The sequence below is a fragment of the Betta splendens genome, chromosome 7 (assembly GCF_900634795.4).
Source record: "Betta splendens chromosome 7, fBetSpl5.4, whole genome shotgun sequence".
Taxonomy (NCBI): Eukaryota; Metazoa; Chordata; class Actinopteri; order Anabantiformes; family Osphronemidae; genus Betta; species Betta splendens.
This window is the reverse complement of record NC_040887.2, coordinates 10,269,061-10,289,380: the sequence shown is the minus strand read 5'-3', so window position 1 is coordinate 10,289,380 and position 20,320 is coordinate 10,269,061. Positions and strand designations below refer to the sequence as shown.

General features: G+C 41.4%; 1 long non-coding RNA gene across 1 annotated transcript in view; it reads right to left on the bottom strand.

Annotated features, from left to right (window-relative positions):
- LOC129604381 (uncharacterized) overlaps positions 1 to 20,320 on the bottom strand; it is a 35,922-nt gene that overhangs the window by 6,426 nt on the left and 9,176 nt on the right. Inside the window, exon 4 of the long non-coding RNA XR_008695200.1 lies at positions 16,888 to 17,035. This is a non-coding gene — a long non-coding RNA (uncharacterized LOC129604381). The remainder of the gene's footprint in view (positions 1 to 16,887; positions 17,036 to 20,320) is intronic.

Sequence of the window (20,320 nt, the reverse complement as noted above, 5' to 3'; positions counted from 1 at the left end):
GAATAAACATAAGGATTAATAAATAATGGCTTTATACAGATGATATTTATGCCCCTTTTTCAGATTAATGGTTTTGATCACAGCGAAACTGGTAATACAAAACAAGCAGCAGACAGCGAAGCCATGGTATCTCATCGCAATCCGACACATCTAGGTTGTACAGTACGCGCTGGATTTAAAGGAAGCTCAGCACCTGTTCCTACTCAGCTGTTGATGATTTCTGATGGCGCGCATTTGTGAATTACCCTAGTTGATCAGCAGCTACCACAGGCTTTGATCACAACACCTGGGGTTATGGCTCCAACTAGCGACGGCACTGAATTGCCTGCCCCACACTCCAAAATGAAAAGGCATTTGTTGGTGCTCTGCAATACTGTTGTTGGTCCCCATGGCTTCTTGTAATTTATTGCAGTGTTTGTGTTCTCTTTCACACTTTAATATCATGTTATTGCTTCAATTTGAGCTGCAAGATAAAGTTCTATTTCATTTTGCGGGATTAACTTACTGGGTAGCACACATCTCAAGGTATTTGTCGTGTTTTGTTTTATCCATGAATTATTAAGAAGCCTCAAAAACAGGGAATGGGTCCGACTGTACCGACTGCGGCGTGTCTATCAGCAATCTGAGTTGATGTTTCATTTGGTGCGCTAGCATGGAATAGCACATGTCACAACTGGGACACGTTGATTTGCTTGTGTAATTTCCCTGAAGGAGGAGCAAGTTGAATTGGAAAATAGTATCGGAAAAAAATGATCAAAGAAATTGTTGTCATGCAGCTTTGCCTCAATACGGAATTCTATGCACCGGTAGACACTGTTGCAAGACAAAACAAATTAGTACAAATTGTTATTCGGCAGATTGTGTAAATCTAAGACTGCGGCAGTGGTGTCGTCATTCTTCATTGGGTTCTTTTTCTTTTTTTATATAATTTACCCAACATGCTAAAGTTCACCTGGCCTATTAATATAAGACTCCTTGCTTTTCTTCTCTCTGAGCCACTCTTTAAAAATGCTAATGGACTCCAACAAGCACCTGAGCAAGGATGAAAGTGCCCTAATTCCTGCTCAAAAGGTTACTGATATGAGTTATAGTGGTATAAGCACCTGGAAGCTATTCCCTTGTTAGCTTTGACAAAGGGAGGCTGCCATTTCCCCAATATTAAAAATAGTGTTGTGTAATAAATGATCATTTCTGGAGTGCAGTTACTACCGGCACTGACTTTTCATGTGACACAACTTCACTGCTGGCTGATTTACATCCCGAAAGTTGTCCCCAAAAATATTTGAAATTAAAAAAAGAGCATTTTAATCATGACACATAGCAGAAGGCAATAACACACACAAGAGCTCTTGCTGTGCTTCTTAGGGGGAATGGTTAATTAGTTGGCCATGAAAATTGCAGATGTGCCTCTTTTGCTTTCATCCTATATTTGAGCCAACACACTTTTGCTAGAAGAGATACTAATAATAAGAATTGACACAATACTAAATATCCGCATGCCGAACATTTGCCTTCTCATCTTCACTGGGTTATCGATGCATGCCTGTGAATATTAATTGTAAAAACACATCGGTCTCGGGATGAATGTACATTTTCTAGAGCGGTTGCTGTGTGCAGCTCAGCAGCCCTTCACAGGCCCCCGAAAGGTGCTCTTGGTGTGGATGTGGGGCTGTAGAACAGGGATCACAATGACAGTTTCAGGTAGAAGCGTCTATTAATAGTTTACCTCTCAGCCAAAGCATTTCATCATTTTAGGTGTCTGAGGGCTTCCTGCTTCAACAAAAGAGGCCGAAGTTATGCATCTCAATCTACCCCTTCATATTTCATGCTGTTGAGGATTATAAATAAAAGGACAGACTGAGACCTGGGCTATTAGTTACCCAGGATCCTGTGGGTGGATGGTGCTTTGTCTTCTGTCACTTTGTGGTGTTTTGTCAAGTTTACAGTGAGAATCTTTGGAAAACAATATTAGATATGATCCCAGCTGCCTGGAAGTCCAGAGATGGCCCAGCTCAGAAAGAGCAAGGCAAAACAAAACCAATCAGTCAAAATCAGCCAAAAGGGAGCGTCACAACAGAACAAGAAGGGTGATTTGACAGCAGGTCAAGCTATGGGTCAATCTGAAATATCGCTCTGGTGATTGCTGTTTTCTCCCATGCGCTACACTCTTCGTTTGACCACACAAACTGGCCCACCGTCTCAGGAGATGAGCCCTTCTGACAGAGTGATGAGGCAAATAGTAAGCTGAAAAACTCTCACTCTTTCACCTTCCCCATGGTCCAATAGACGGACAGAGTATATGCGAGCGCACCCTGTCAGGGCTCCTTGTTGTTGGATGGACCTTTGATCTTGAACAAATTGAGAGAAAAGGCTCCAAGCACTCGCCCTGGGGTATAGGGAAATGTGGACGTCGTCTTCTTTATGGCAATTGCATGATCTGTGGGAAATAACAGAGCTACATCTGATGTTCTGAAAGTGATGCATGCCAGTTTGAATACATCAGTAAAACCTGTGTGTCATGCTGCTTCTGTTATCTAAAGTAGGATTTGGTCAGATCTTGCAGATTAACAAACTATTTGAAATTAAACTAAGAGGTTTTTGTAACAAATCTAGCTTGACAACACTCACTTGAAATTAATGGCTTTGATTTCCTGCAACCACTCAGTCACTAAGCACCTGAAACGTCACACATTGACTTTTCTCCACAGATTGCAACTCATCCATTTTTTAAAACTGGGTTCATGTTTACCTGGGTCCCACTGGACCCGCGGTGGTGGTGGTCGCTGTCATCCGTCTGCTCTGACAGGAAGGGAGGGCTAGCGAGTGGCGCCATACCACTTTCCACCCCAAGCTGATGTGTCAGGCTTATCACACAGCCGAGCGATCCTGAGGTGACATCCTCCAATGAATCTGTGACATTTCACGGACGGTGCAAATCTATCCATCTTTGTCAAGCATCCGCCTCGATTTTAGCATTCCCCGAGTTAGCATATTGATCACCGAGAAACGCATGAGTGAGGACTTCTTGTTTTCTGCTTCTTAAAAAAGAGCATTTTAAGTCCACTGGACTCCGCTGTCAAAGTCTACATTCGTTGGTCTGATCTGCCCTTGTGAGAGTTGCATAAAATATGAGGGGCATTTGTCATTCAAAGCCAGGAGCAAGTGTTGCCATGGGATTTCTGGCCACCCACCTACAGGTATGGTGCTAAATCTAGACTAGAATCTGGAATCTACAATACTTTTGTTTAGACAATAGGCAAAATTTGAACTGTATTTTCTTAATTTAATCATCAGGCTTCATAGTTGATTTTGATTATTATATCTAAATATTGTAGACAAATGTTTGCTACAGTAGCATATATCCAAATTTATTTCCATATGAGTCCATGTAATATCAGTTCAGTCTGTGTTCCTGGCTTCTCCAACAGGCCACAATGCAACAAGATCCTGTTTTTCTTTGTCACGGGCTCAGCCAAGTGCCTTTCTGTGTAGTAGTACTTTGCTGCAAATCATTAAAAAAATATGCTGTGACTTCTTGAGCTGCTTAATTAACAGCGATAGAACTTTGTTTGCGCCTGTTAAATTGCTGTGGCCCATTATGAAAACATATTAACGAGAAAAAAAGTGCCTTTATGATGGTTCAATTGCAAACCACCTGGGTCCAGCAGGGTGGAAAACCATAGCAGCATCTGTTATTAAGGTAAGCACGCCATTTAATAATTGATTAATAATGCAAAGCTTTACGGAAAACTATAACCCCTAAAATGAGGGTACTGATTGTGCTTGTGCTGAAGCAAATCAGCAGCGACAGAGCAGCACCAGGGATTACAACGGCGGTGTGTGGTGTTGAGGTTAACCTATCCTGTGATTACAAAATGCATTTCCTGGGAGCAGGTGTTACCTTGACACTGTGGCGATCATGCAGGAGAGCAAATGCTAGTGCAAGCTGAAGCACGGACACACATACACGCACACACACACACACACACACACACACACACACACACACACACACACACACACACACACACACACACACACACACACACACACACACGGAAAGGGAAGCACCCAATTACACAAAGAGGGAGAACACAGACCGAAAAAAAACTCGCTGCCTCTCCGACCATATGGATTTGCCCCCTATGCCTGTGAGACCCATGTGAAAACATGAATGAGCAGCTTGCAAATCGATAGGGACAAGAGATCTAGTGTCTAGCAAATCCAGTGCAGACTGACATGTTCTCCATGTAATCTCCTTGCATTGTGCCGTGAGGAGAAAGATTATCCTCCTCTGACTGGCTTGTAAAAGGTTGCTTTGCTGTAGATCATTTCTGTCTAAAGAGAGAGAGAATATTTGCCTCCCCGTAAACGTTGCTGGCTCCCCCTCGTCTTCAGTCAGAGGCTGGATTATGTCCAACATTATCCACTCACCCTCCCTGACACACACCCGGTTCTCCAATAAAAGGTTTTCTCTCTCTGTCTCCTTCTGCTTTCAAAAATCATCAGCTTTATGACAGTGGATTTTGGAAAGGTTCTGCGCCAGTTTTGATGTGTGCTAAGCACCCTGGCGGGATTAGAAGAGGCCTCTTGATGTGTACACTGCAGCACTCCAGCGCCTTGAGCAGAGCATTGTGGTCAGGGCCATCAACCCAGGAAAGGCACTAGTACATAGTGCATTATGATGAGGCTCGTTATACACATCAGCTGCTGAAACCAGTGTGCGAATGTATTTGACGACACTATCACGTTTAATTTGCAGCATACTGTTTTTTCCAGTTTGCCTCACGCTCACAAACAGCCGACTGGAGAAGACGTGCTCTGTCCTGAGACCTCAAATATGGCGCATGCAGAGGCAACAGCTCTGGAACCCTACGAAATAGCATTCCCATTGAATGGAATATGTCGAGCGGTTTTCAGAAGGATAATAAAAAGCAGTGACTACGAAATACAGCACCTTCCTCTGATAAGGTTTAAACACTAAGTCATATTTTCATATATTTGATCGTCCTTGAGATATTACCATGCACAATAAACACATTGTGATAGAGAAGAAAAGTCTCTTTGGGTGCATGCATCATGCAGTTTGGCACTTTGGTCAAACATGCAAAACCTCAGAAGTCAGAATTAAGTAATAATCTAATATTGCTTGAATTTTAGGAGATTCAGTCCCATGGTGCTGTTACATGACATGTAAATAGGGGAAACTAAGCTCTGCTCCAGGGGCATGTTGCAGTTCCCTTTGTGCTCAGCCGTGAAGCATTACTCTGACAGCCTGGTCTGAGGAACCTACAACTGTACGTTCACTGCATTACAGCAGAGGTATGCAGTTCCAACTGTAAGCTGAGATGCGAACCACTCACTGTGAGGGGCTTTCATCTATTTTTCTAACTACACTCTAGTCCATAGCCTAACACCGTTACCTGCGATTGCTTTCACCTATGTCATTTGTCAGTTTTCACTATTTAAGCCCGCTCAGAATTCAGTAGACTGGCAGATCGGGTCTTTGTGCAAGCAATCAAGCATCCTGCAAGTGTTCCTGAGATTGTTCTGACAACAGTAGCTGAGCTGCCTCTAGAGCAAGAATCCCAGGGTCAGCTATTTGCTTATTTCTTCTAAAAGGCATCTACTAAGTTGTTTAGAGGATTTCATGTTCAATAGATGTCTATGAGGGTTTTGCCCAAGAGGATTAACCTCAATCAGCATTAATTAGAGGACTTATTGTGTCAAGATTGAGATTTTTCAAAAGGTACCAGTGAAGAAGAAATTTCAAGAAGAGCGTCAAGGACCAAGTACCGTTTGTCAGTAATGTTAGGCTAGCTAGGCAGCTGGAAGCCATATTGAACTCTGGGTTTTACTCTTTTAACTACTTCGTTTAACTACTTTAGTTGTGATTACTTATATTTACTTGAAAGGAGATTGTGTTGTTCACTCTAATTTCTTCTGTTTGCAGATTTTTTTTACGGAGTTTGAATTTGTCAGTCTTTCTACCTACCTGCCTACCTAACAGTGCGTGAAGAGTATGACCTGACCTCACGGACATACAGTACATGGTGTACTAGGCAAACGTGTGCTCTTCCTGTTTAAAACCTTGGGGAAGACAAACACTGTTTTAGCCAGCAATCCCTCTGAACAGTCAGTCTACATTCCTGCCTGTGATGATGCTGGGTGGCCTGTAGGTGCAGCAGTAAATATAGTCCAAAATGGCTGGAAGAGTTTTGAGCAAGTGTCTGAAGCCTGACTGTTCGACCGACGGGATGGTTCTGACTTTGGGCAGGTATGAGGCGAGGAAAAGTGAGGTTAATAAAGCCTCAACCAGTTCCTCAGTCTCTCATTCTGCCCTTGGAGATCGCTTACATCAAAGCACCAATCAAAAACTGGTGCAGATATAATTTGTCATCAGGGATTTCCTGCTGGAGAATTATAGAGAAGATACAGGCCAATCAATACTATGGATTTTCACTGCAGTGGCTGATTGTCCAATTGCCGTGAAACATGTACCGAGATAAAAGGGCACGCCTGCCATTTTGTAACAGACTGCAGAGTCAGCATAGGGCTTGTCAGATACTTATAGGCTGCTGTGATAGAAAATTATCATGCTACACTGTCCAAGTAGTATTTAACACATTTTCCCTCCACCGAATGTTGTCACACATTACAGATTTCTCCTCTCCCTCTACTTTTGAAGGGACATCACTCTGCCTCATTGTCAAGTGTGGCTTAGGCCACACATGCATGGTGTATAAAAAGGAGCAGATGCACTTTAGTGAAGCTGTAGGAGGGGGTTAAATCTGCCCCCAAAACAGTAGCAGTGACCATTTAAAGCTCATACTAATGACAAAATTTCTCATAATTTAAGATGAACTTGAACAAGCGACCTGTTGCACCATATGGCCCAGGCTTACAGTCATTCTGTATGCAACTATGGTCCATCTTTGGGCTGAGCAAACACAATAAGCTTTTGAAGGCTAATAATAATGGTTTCAGTGAAGGGTGTGGAATGTTCCCATGTGGCCAGGGTTGGCTCTGGGCATCGGTGAACTAGGCAGTCGCCTAGGGCGCCTCCTGCTGGAGGGGGCACCGATTCAAAACCATCAGAAAAAAACAAAACAAGCCATGTATGCGCCGGGGGGAGGGAGGTACATCAAAATCATAATCTTGCCTAGGGCACCAAAATGGCTAGGGCTGGCACTGCATGGGGCCCAGCATAGATTTTATATGGGTGATATATGAAATCTATATTTACAGACCACAAAGGGTTTAAGCATCCAATGGTATATCTACATGCTGATTATTTAGAGACCTCCTGAGCACGGGCACCCAAGTGAGTATGGTTGAAGGTGATTGGAAAAGCAAACACTTGCTGGACATCACTATAAAGGCCACATAGTGAAATTATTCATGAAGGAAACTGAAGAAAAACAATTTTTCAATTCAATTTTTTCAATTCAATTTATTTATATAGCGCCAAATCACAACAAAGTTATTTCAAGGCACTTTACAAAGTAAGGTTTAAAACCTCACACAACTAAACCCAACAAATCCCACATACAGCAAGCATTTAAACAAGAATTGGAAATTTCATTGTTGGCGAAAAACATCACGGTGTTCACATTACAGCCCATGAATCTTGGACTAGTGCTGCCTTGGCTGCACGGCACTGTCAGTAGGTCAAAGGTCAACCATGACAAAGTTTGCGGTTTGGTTTTGGCATGCCTTTGCTTGTCTTGGATGATGGGCGTGGGTATGGGTGTTTTAGGGAACAGGCACAACACAAAGAATTCATATGATGCAGTAATGAGGACTTGCATGTGCCGTAATTGTTATTATTGTCAGGCACAAATTGAAAAGCATAACCTGTCTGACACCAACTATCAGTTGTCATTATGTGGGAAAACGTGCCCTCTTTGCAGATAGCTGTCTGTTGACACCCAAAGTATTGTAGGAGGTAGTCGAGCCGCTGAAGGCTCTCAAAGGGGAGGACGAATACTTGATCAGAGCATTTTCATGTCTTCTGAGATGATTTGATTTCACATAATATCTATTTTCCAGTCAGATATGCTATTAATTTGCATGATAGCAAGCCAAAATATGACATATTTATTTAGATGTTCCCACAGTGTTTGGAGAAGACTTGGGTGGTGTTTTTTCTTCCGTCAGTCTTTCAGAGTGGTGGCGTCTCATTATATCATATCTAACAGAGCAGTGAATAGCTGCCTCTCTCCTCACATTGCTGTGTCAGGTCAATGTGCCATTTTTTAAGTGGTGACAAGCGGGAGGGGGTGGGGGTATATCGTTGACAGCGAGACAATGATTTTACATTTAACTCTTTGTTGTTTACCAACAGACTAAACAAAGACTTGAGCTACGAACTGACTTTAGCTTGCAGATTATTCCTACATACAATATCCAGTTTATTCTAGTTTGGCGGTAGAGTACTTAAATCTCAACTGCTCATCTGTAAGCGAGGCACCTTAAATGCACAGCGCGGGCTGACATACTAGCTAAAGCTGGCAAAGTGGGCAAGTCTTTGCTTGGTGCCTGAAGCGCTGAAGCGAGAACAAGGGGCTTCTTTCTCATGAACTGGAGCCAAGTGCCAGCACTTAAGGTTAAGGGCCAAGGCGCTGGAGAAGTAATTTAATCTGAGGCTCTGCCCAATTCCCTGGGCGGCCGAGTTTAAGAAAGGTCACATAAAGAAACAGGCACTGGTGACCCCTTCCCAATTACAGGCGCTGCAGCAGAACATATCACAGCGCCGTCTGAAGTGACAGTCATTTAGCAGCAACTCATCTGAGAGGAGGAAGTGGGAGATGGATGATAAGGAAATAAAAAATTATTTGCCCGGACCGGTTAGCCACTTGTCTACACAGGCCTGCTGCTCCTCCAGCTCCTCCCTGCCTTATTCCCACACATGTATATACACTCCCTCCTCCTCTTCCTGCCTCTCTCTCTCTCTTTCTCCTCGCTCGCTCCGTCTTCCCACCCCTACCACCCCTGCTGCCCATCTCCCTCCTGCTCCACAGACACGTGACGACTCCGCATGATTATTGGCGCAATCACTCATGTAACAGCCTGCCCAGCTTTCCGTGGGGGCTCCAGTATTTGTCACTGTCACTTCCCCAAGTGCTCCGCCATTGTCTTGGAAATTGTATGTGTAAGGCAAGAGATGCCTGTGACCCACTTCGACAAGGGAGCCAGTGATGTGAGGGCGCTCATCACACAAAAAAACAGCAGTTTGATGTGTCCTATTATGTGTCCCAGCAAGAGCCATAAATAATTGTGACAAGTTTTTTGTTGCGCGTGAAAGTCCTTGACTCTACCTCCTGTTCTAGCACCTCCTCTCTCGTATGGAGACGCTGCCAAGCAGCCCTGATGATAGATGGCACGGTGCAGCAAATGACAACGGGATAGATTTTTAGTTTGTGCTTTGGAAGGGATCAGTAATGGTGCTTTGCTGTACAAAGCAATAAAAGAGAAAGACATGCGATGGGGAGGAGCAAGGAAAAACCCAAAAATGAATAGAATTGATGCATTTATGCAAACAAAGGAAGGTTGGTGATCAGCAATGCATTGAGTACTAAACATATGAATATCAGGGTTTGTCAAAATTGAATAGTGCTGAGATATTTGGCCACTCGCTAAAAAAATACCTTCACTGAAAATGGATCAAATCCACTTCATGGTATTATTACATTGTCCACTAGCTCTGAAAAAGAACAGTGTTTCCATCTCACATTAAAAGCAGAAATTGATATGCCCCAGTGCAACAGCAACAGCAAACACAAGGTGCACGCAGTTGTCCAGCTATTCATCTGAGCGCATTGTTTTGGCTCTTTTGTCCGTTGCCAAGCTGCGATTCTTCTGGACGGCTTAGCAGAAGAAAAATTCTTCAATGAAAAATCGACATAGGTGTTAGATAAAGTACCACCTGCAGGTACTGGGTGCCAGGCGGGCAGGATACTGGTAGACAATATGATCAGTCATGGTAATGAGCATACTCGCTTTGAATTATATGACTTTGAGGCCTGGGCTCCCTCAAACCAGGCCTCAGCCATTAGTTTAACCACTCTCTGAGTCAAGCTGTGAAGTTTTAACAGAGCCATCACTCCCCCTTCGTTCCTCCCTAAATTAGTGCACCTCTGCTGCAGTGCAGAGTGGGAACGCCACAGGTAAATTAAGATTGTTTGTGTTCTTTGACATAATGTGGTTTTTAGTTAAATGGGAACTTTTTTTGTGTCTGATGTGTTTCCTTCAAAGCTAATTTATCTAAGCCTTTTGCAAGAATTACATGAAATAAAAATAATTTGTTGGTTTCAGCACTTTAAGCGACACAACATCTTCTGCTGTAAGCATGTTTGTGAGTTGTTTGTCTTCTTTAGTTGACCGCAGATGCAATTTGCTAATTGTATTCTGCTTCCTCTATTGCAGTTATTAATTTATCTCTTAAGTCCACTGCGGCAGTGATGATCACTTATGTCCCTGCATCCGTAAAAATCCATCATGTACATCAATGCACATTACCGAGGTAATTAAACAGGAGGTATTACTGCCAGATACTGTAAAATATCAAGGGGTGATCATACACGCCTTAACACTTTACAGCCTTAGCACATGGAAATGATGCAGTAGATCAGGAATCAGCTGCAAGAATTCCAACAACAAAAGGTAAATGTAATTAGCCTGTTTGATAGCATATGTAGCTTACTCCACGCAAAATACTAATTATTTGAAATATACTGATTACAGTAAGCTTAGGAAGTGGCATTAAAATAATTACTTGTGAGTCCTCTCAGAGTTTGTACATTTAACACTATACCACCATTAGGAATAATCTGTCCAATTAAAGGTTGTGTAATTAATTAAGTGCACATTCTGTGAAGAGGAGAGGGGAGAAGATTTATCAACCTGCTGAAATATGACCTATCTTGTCCAAAAGACTAATATGTTTAAACAAAAGATGAAAATTGATGACAACATTATTTGTAACAGAATGCTCACTGTGCAACTATGATGCATCTGTACTTGGATTCGGCTTCGTAGCATTGTCCTCACAATGCTTCAGTGATGTATTACCCCTGGCTGCCTGGCAATAACTTTCAATGAAGGGTGCTTTGCCTATCTAGTGAGACCGTGTTACTTTATCCCACTTCATATCTCAGGGCTTCGTATGTAAGCATCATCTGGTAGGTCGAGATTGTTTTTGTAGCAGAAAACATCTTGCTGTGCAAAACCTGTTGGGTAATTTCCGTAAAGGCCATTTCTCTCTCTCTCTCTCTCTAGTTTCACCTGCTATTACAGTTTGTTGCCAACACTACACACAGCCAAGATCGACACTTCAGGGAACAGGCATCAGAGCCTAATATTTCATAAAACACAAACACGTCTCATGCTAGCATGACCCAGACTAACAGAATACACAGTGGATATTTTTTTTAGCTATGCCTGACTCAATGTACAGAAAAGGCTAGCTACTTTATTCATTACTGAAACACCTACATACACTTTGTTGGACAAAAAGGTCTATAATAAACGTTTACTCCTGAAATCATCCACCCTCAGACTAATAGTGAAGGATCTGTGCAGTGACTGTGGTTTGTGTGGTGTGACCTGAGAGGTGACCACAAGCAGGTCATCCAAAAGTGTCGAAAGTAAGCAGTGTACTGCAAAGTACGTACAGTAGGTACATTAGTTGTTGTACAATTGTATTTTGTCTCAAAGTCTTCAGAATATTCAATATATTACTTCAGGCCCGCTTAGCTTAAATCTGGGCCAGACAGATCTACAAGATCCCTTACTGAGAATAACTGAGCACAGGGATGTGGCCAGAATAACAAACTGGAACCTCTTACTGACAATGTCTAAGCACACAGGCTAGCAAGCAAGACATGCACGACCCCCGGGACATAGAGTTAATCATTTAACTCAAGAAAAGGACAGTGGTACAGACAAGGTGAACTAATGAACAGAGATGTGAAGGAAGGTTAGTAACAATAGACAAACTAAAACTCAGGACAATGGCTCAGAACTCAAGAACAACTGCGGGTGAATGTGAAACTATAACAAGCTAACAACACTAATCCTCAAACTAACAATCTACAGACTAAACAAAGAGCGTACAAAAGTAACAAACTGACAGCTACAAACAAACAGGCGAACAAAACTGAGTAACAGCTGAACAAACACAGGTAATGCATAACATGAACCATTAAGACTTTAACAGCCAAGTCCATTTTTGTCAAGACTTGTAAAAATGCCTACACAATAGATGAAATGGTCATTGAAAAGGAAACGTCTTCCAGTTTTTCCACATAGTCACAAATATGAATAAAATTATAACTTTTGTTTAGCTTGGTTTCTAAACACTCCTAGGCTTCTGTGGAGCTAGCGGTTAGCGGCTAATGTGTATTTGCAGGCCTCAGAAATCCAGCCAGTCTACAGTCATATGAATTTTACTTCTACGTTTCCATTGTAATGTCTAGTGTTTCCCTTGCTGTAATGAGCCTTTCCTAAGATTCTCTATACTTTTTATTATTAAGTATTAGTATTAGTAGTAGTAAACTAATACTAGTAAACTTAGTATTATTTTTTACTATCAATAAATAATTCAAATCACAAAAAAGGGAAAACATAACAACAAACTCAGATCATCATCACATTGTTGCCATAAACGTATGGTCAGATTTACAGGGGTGCGTTTAAACTTGGTTGTCATCATTTTCTCTTTTAAATGGAAGCCACACATTCAACTACTGCACCTCATCTTTAGCTATAGATATTGCAGAAAACAATAACCTTAATATTTACAGTCTTTGAAGTAGTTTTTACAAAGGCAGATTATAGATCCAGTTCTAGGTGGCGGAAGGCAGTGAACCACCTCATCTGAACTGCCATTCAGCCGACAGCTCCTAGCAAGGGAAAGAGCCAGTCATAAATCCTATGTCCTATATAAAAAGAAATACTATCCATGTCAAGAAAAGGAGGGTTGCCCTAAAATGAATGATAACAGACTCATTAAAAATAACAGCCAACCAAATGATAAATAGCCAGCTTCCTGGCAAGACCTTGGCGCCCTTGCTTTACCAAATTAAGACTGGTGTGCTCTGTGTTTTTGCCTGTCTTCATTTTAACCAAAATATTAACCACTAATAAAACCATGGCTCACCATCATTGTCATCATGCTCACAACAGAGGTTTTAATCCAGTTACACACTGTGCAACCTACAGGACTACTTTGTGTTCTTCTGCTACAAAACAACATTTTAAGTTGCACAAGTGAATTGGAGTGTGAAATAAACAAACAAACAAATAAACTATAAACCACCTAATTTATTCCATATCAGCTGGCATTTGCAAATGAGTGCCTAACAAGGACGCTGCTGGGTTTGGCACTACAAACAGACCACTATTAAACATGTAATCCTGGCATCACACACGAACCAATAGCCAGCTTCTGAGACAGATCTCGCATTCCTAATGATGGCACTAAATAAGCAAAACTATCTCAACAAAGTAAAAACTATGCTCCGTCTTTTTTCATTTTTTTCCCTGGGACTGTAAAAACTCAGCCGGCGTTCATCAAGTATAAACATTTACATCTGTGTGACATAAACAGATTCCACGGCTGTAAATACTGCAGAGAAGAGACAGAGCCTGCGCCTGTCGGAGGGAATGAAAATGAAGAATAAATGACTTGAGCAAATCGCTGACTTCTGAACTGATAGCCGTCCACTCTGGAGCGGGCTTGATGGGGGGAGACGTGTCCACGGGTGCACCCTCTCCCTGTCTCCTCTGTAAACACTGACATTTCACATGCATGAGAACATTATTTTGTTCGTTTAACGGTGGGAGCTTTGGAACACAGATACACATTAAATGTAACAGCTGTTAAGTGGACTGTCTGGTTAGATGCCTCCAAATACATTGGATGACATATTTATTGCGTTTTGATTCCAGTCTCAGATGTAGCTGTGCCCGGTACAGCCAGACACTCATGTCTGTGTGTAAACACCAGCCCTGAGGGCTAATGCAGCAAAGAAGGCTTTGATCCAGCTGACAGTGTGTCCCACTTCTGTATCTGCTCTGGCAAAAACAAACTACACATGTACTGTACTCAAGTTTACACAATTTTGATGTAAATGTTTTGCAAAATCTGGTGTTTTACTGGCCAAAGTGATTTGTTGGGGCTCTGTCGTTTCACGTTTAACACAAACCTTTATATTTCAATATCCCAGAAAAATTTCAATCTCTGCTTGGAAGAGTTTAGACTGAGTGGACTAGAAAGCAAAAACAAACTCCAGCTGAAATAGGTCATCACCTTTGAGATCTAAACAACTGTTGGATCTACAGAACACATAGTACATACAGTACATAGAAATGGTCGTGTCTATACTGGCTTTTTTCAATCCAATTTAAGTTTAAGGTTGTAGAAATAAATTTACTTTATGCATTTTATTTGTAAAAACATCCTTAATATACTGTATCACTAACCTTGTCGCTAAATGCACAAAAAAAGTGATTCACATTTTAGTTTTTATTTGTTATTTTTCTCATTAACTCATTTTCCCTAGTTCAGTTTATGGTTCCCTGATAATTGGTAGGAATTAAGCTCTTTTTATTTAGTTCTTTTCCTCCTTGGCCAATCTTATGGGAAGTCTTAAGGAGTTACCGGAGCCGCTGTGCAGTACACAGCAAGCAGGAGAGAGGTCAATCAATCCACAATCACTCATCTTCTGAACTGCAGCTGTCACTCGGGCAAGAGGCTGGGTAAACCCTGGACCCGTCAACACTCTATTATAGGGCCACATATACAGACAAACAACCAGTCTTGCACTCACATTTGAGTCTCTGGTTAAGCTGACTACAGGCCTTTGGTCTGTGGGAAGAAGTGAAAAAAAACACACACTGACACAAAAAAGGCACAAGTGTGACCTCAGGACTGAGGTCCAGGTCCATTTTGCTTTGAGGCAACAGTTACTAACAATACTAACCACAAGATTCATAAGTCATAATAACTCAGACTGACCTATAGTGTAGATTGATCAAAGATTTTGAGTATTAATTCTAGATCTACTACACAGTACAGGAAACAACGTTTCTAATACCACATACATTGACTTGGTACTTCTTTACGGCTTTGTGCACTAAGCCTGTGCTTACAGTAGCTTTCTTCATTTAGGTTTGGCAGTTTGTGTGTTAACAAAGAGATTACGACAGCATTTCATTGAGTGTAGTAATTTAAGACTGGACATTTCAACTGAGTCTACGCCGTAAGGCTTTTTTTTTTTAAATCTAAACAGATATTATGTACTTTGCTGTGTTCATGCAAATGTGCTTGCTGTGCTGCGCTTGCTAACAAACAGTGACCCTGTAATCTCTATAATTATGTCAAACAAAAGCAGTTTAAAGAAAATGGTAGTTTAGGGGAAGTTGTGGACAAGAGTTGCACAGAGGGCTGATGGGGGTTTCTAGGCAATTCAAGCACTTGTACTGCTTGATTATACATAGCGACGCTCTGATAAGGCTTCATTGAAATTTACAACAAGCAATCTCTACCATATGGACTCACCAAATGGAGATCACAGACTGGCAAAAGCAATCAGCTTTTTAATTAACAGAATTAACAGTGCGATGTTAAACCATAATGACAGCAATAAAAACAGTTGATGTGACAATCAAAGTGCACCAAAAACATTCATAACCATTATTTTCATTAGTGAAAGGAAGACAATAGGCGTGAGTGGGGTCATATTGGAGAGGGATCTCAGACCTCACTGTAATCACACTTGAATTAGCTGCAGATACTGCAAATACTCCAATAGGCTATAAAACATAGGCTCACAGACAACACTCATTTAGGTTTATCTTGGGCATTTCATTTGATGTTGGCTCATTCTAAGAAAGCGTGAGTCTTGTCAGAAGGAATAAACATTGTACATTTTAGAACATTTCTGAGTGAGATGAGGCCTGAATTTACCAAGTTGGCTGATCTGCCAGGATCCGTCTTCCAAATTGCCGTACGGCTGCATTACAAGCAGAGATCTGATCAGCCGCTGAAAGACTTTGGCAAAAATAGCTCTATATTGACCATAAAAAGTGTGTGTACACATTAAAGCACAAGCGCGCACACACCCTACGCTCACACCAGCGCACACCGATAGATAAACTTTAGCACCACAGCAAGGACCCGCGGCAACAGCATAACAGCACACAAAAGAAAGTCAAATTATTAGAAATAATGAAAAGCCATCAATAAGAATTCTGCAGAGACTCATTTCATTCTGTTTTCAACAGCGTTTTTCAGCCCATTATTTTCTGTAAATGTTAACATCACCAAGCCTGCCTATTGATTCTATTATTTTTGACCTTGCATTAGTGTCGGCTAATCTTGCATGCTATAAAATTTCATTTCACAGTGAAAAATACGCCAAGGCCCTAAGGGTGAGTTATACACAGGTTGTGGCACCACTGGGATTCATAAGTGCACATGCAGGTAAACAAACCATACATTTAATGTTTCTTAGATGAGTGAGCAGCACTGGGGGTTTAATTTCTTCCTAAACCTCAGGATTTCTTTTTTGTGTGAGTGTGGTTCAAAGTGAAGGTTAGGGAGAGAAGCACATTCAAAGATAAATGTAAGCATCTCCCAGTGTTTTGTGTACACAGGCTTAAAAAGAAGGCTCATTTACAGCAGCTGAATAATACGACCTTTGTCCACATACTGTACATGTATGAAGTGTCACTAGAGATTCGATTTTTCACATCATATTCTTGAGCTACTCAAGTTTGACCTGAGAACAATGAAGTGGTACATACTGCAATTTTATTCAATTGACGCGTAATAGCCGCTATCAGCTGAATAAATTAAAGACAAGGAAATCATTACCTTACCTTACTGGATAAATAAAAATGACTTCAGTCATTTTGATGCATAGCTGTTACTGTGATGGTTCATCCCTCTGGCCTGCTGGACACATGCTTTGTGGTTTTTCACTTCTGTCTTCTTTGTTGGTGGGATGTCACGTCCTGTTCCTGTTTCCTGCCAGTAATCATTATCATTAGTTACGCCTGTCTGTGTAGTTTGTGTGTGTAAGGATTTTTGTTCGTTCAGGATGAGTACAGGTACTAGTGGCCTAGAAAATACGTAAGTGTGTTACCATCTAATTAACATATACACAATATGACACTTATCATGTAGTAATTTATACTGCCCATAGCATCAGTTACAACACAGTAAAGTTGTTTCTAATAAGTGATTAATCTCTATTTTCTATTGTTTGATAAACAATGACTATTATCCCACCATGTTTGTACTTGTTTTTTTGTACACACCTCAACACACGCCCTCATTAGCCCACAGATGTGTGTTTATCTATTTTTAATCTTTCTCTAACAGAACCTCATCATGTCTTTGGATGTGGAACTTTTGACGCAAGCATGCTGGAGCACTCTGCCTTAGCTCCAAAATTAGAGAGCAAAGACGGGAGCAGCGACAGACAGCGAGGCAGAAAGTCCCACTGATTTTCCAACTGTGCACGCCTACTTTCTGGATGTCACTTTGGTTAATAATCTTCTACCAATCCTTCAACTTGGGTGCACTTTTAGGATGCTTCAAACCATGAAAACAGCTGGCTTTGTGCAGCCCAACTGTCACAGTCTCCTTTGCTGTCGATGATGGAAATATCAAACCAGTGAGCCGTAAGTGTACGTCTCAATCTGAATCTCCTCAGCTCAGCTAAAGCCCAGCCTGCCTCCCACTGCTAATTCATAACCAACACTCCCACATTAGAAACACTTGGAAAAGTCCCCTCTTTTTCACTTTTATACACATTTTGGCAACATCAAGCTCAGCGATCCTTTTGAAGTTTAAATAAAATTGATTTTTGCCATTTCTTTGGACTCACTCTTTGTGCCATTATACAGTAAACATCAATTCAATGACCCTTCAGGGTCTTCTTTTCAAATATTCAATATTAAAACATAAAATATAAAGAAATAGTGAATTTAACAGAGACCAAAAGGCTCAGAAGCCTTCGTTTAGTTGTAAACAACATAAGTAATTTTCTGACTGTACTCAAATGAGTACACTATAGTAAATATATTGTCGTTTTAGAAATGATCTCCACTCAGCTGTTTGGCGTTGATAGATTTAAGTGAGCTACATCAGTCCTTTTCAGCTGTCAAAGATTATCATTCTGCTCTCAGTTGTTTTGCCAGCGCCATTTATTTTATTTATTGCAAAAAACTGAACAACAAAGAGTAATAGACGTGGTCTACCTTGGATTTCCCAGTCAACACACATATCTAAACATTTCTGTGTCATTTGTTAAATGGAAACAATAGTATGTTTCGGCATTAATTCAAGATCACTGGATTTTCAGATTTACTGACAACCAGTAAATCAGCCAAGCAACAGTGGAAATTAAGACGCAGAAAAAGTGATTCACAACGAAAGAACGCAACGTTTGTTTTTCCTCTGCTTACTACCATTATGTGTTTTCAGTATAATACAGTATGAGCTGGAGATCAAATTATGGAGGTCTCTGGGGCTCATCCAACTTCATTCAAATGACAGGCAACCTTAAGCCCACACATGGCTACAATGTTCCTCTCTTGCACAATGTAATAAATAAATGAGCAGATGAGTTGGGTTCTGACAAGTGAGGGACATGGCGCACCCTGTGCATTTTTGATAGTGATCTAATTCATCTGGCAGGCGTGGATGTTGATTAAATCAGAATGTCAGCCACTTGACAAGACAAGACACAAGCCGGCATGGAACCTGTTTGAACAGCATGAGCCATGCAAGATGGCCAGGGAGATTGCTACGTGGCTGCTGAACTTACCCCCACCCCCCGTTATCATCGCTTCCCATAACATGTCCGGAGAGACAGTCGCACACAGACAGATGGATAGAGACGCGGAGGATTCCGCCAAGGGCCCACCTCTTCTGTTCTCTCTGAGGGTGACATCAGCCCTATGACACTGGGTAAACACAAGGGTGGTGACGATGGCAGGACCATGTTCCCCTTCACTCACATGTACTTGATGTCTCCATCAAATTTCTTTGACAATCACAGAGCTGGAGGCAAGACATGCGGTACGTACGTGCTAAAACCATAGTCTCTGTAATTACGGGGAACAAAGCGTCTCTGAGCAGACTCACTATATGAAAGACCATCAACGGTAAATCAGAGCAAAGAATGCCTAGGGTTGGTCCGTCGGCTGTGGCACACAATAGGACTATGATAAAGGGGGAGTTTCAGAGACAGAAATCATTGAGGCAGGTTGCTATTTAACTGATGAGTGCCTCTCCAGAATCACTATATCTGTGGAAAAGTATTGCTTTGCCACAAATCCATCACAATACCCCAACCATCTGTCAAAATATGGGAACAGACTGATGTAAACACACTTTGGGAAATGATACACACAATGTTGGGATTCCTTACATATACAAAGAGAACAAGCGAACTTTTTGTAAGTCCTCTCACGTCAGATGGCGAGTGAAATCACTATTTGTGCACGTTTTTTAACTACATTTTTCCCGTTTACAGTTTTGAACGTGTTTCTCCGTGCCGATGAAGCATTTGTCACAAAAGGAACTCGCACACAAGCAGGACGGGCAGCTCCTTTCCAGGCCCCCTCGTTCACCTTCCTGCATGCATGGCTCCAAGGAGGTCAGAGTTGCATGTATGAAGTCACTCTACTAATCTCCTTTGTCACTCATAAAATTTACACAACATCTCCCTCATGGAGGCCTGTCAGTTTGCTGCTGCCTGTGGCTGTCAGAGAACACAGATAATTACTCTGGGGGATCAGAGAAGGCCTTGATTATTTATACAGTAGGACTGCATGTCTGAAAAGAAAAAAAAAATTATATGCTGCTTTGAATGAAATATCACAAGTTTTGTAAGGATGGTCTAAAGTCAACAGTGGTGAACCCTGGATTCATTTCTTATTGTGTTATTGTAAGAGTTTCATTTATTACTTACAATAAAATATCTTTTTAGTCTAAAATTCAAAGTGAGGTGAAACTTTTTTAGAACAGAAAATGAACATTAAAAATTGGCACTGCACAAATAAATATATTACAGCGTCTAAAGTAGAGGTTATGTCAATGCATGGCATGGTGGAACATAGCTCATCCTCATGTGTAAGTAATACTGGTCAGCTGAAAGATGTTTGTGTTCACCTTGTTATTGTGACCTCACCTAACTGTGTGTCATTCACTTCTGTGATTACGGTATAAAAAGCCCATCAATTATCTTAAGCCTCATGCGAGACAAAAACAAGGAACTCCTCCACGAGAACTGATGAGGTT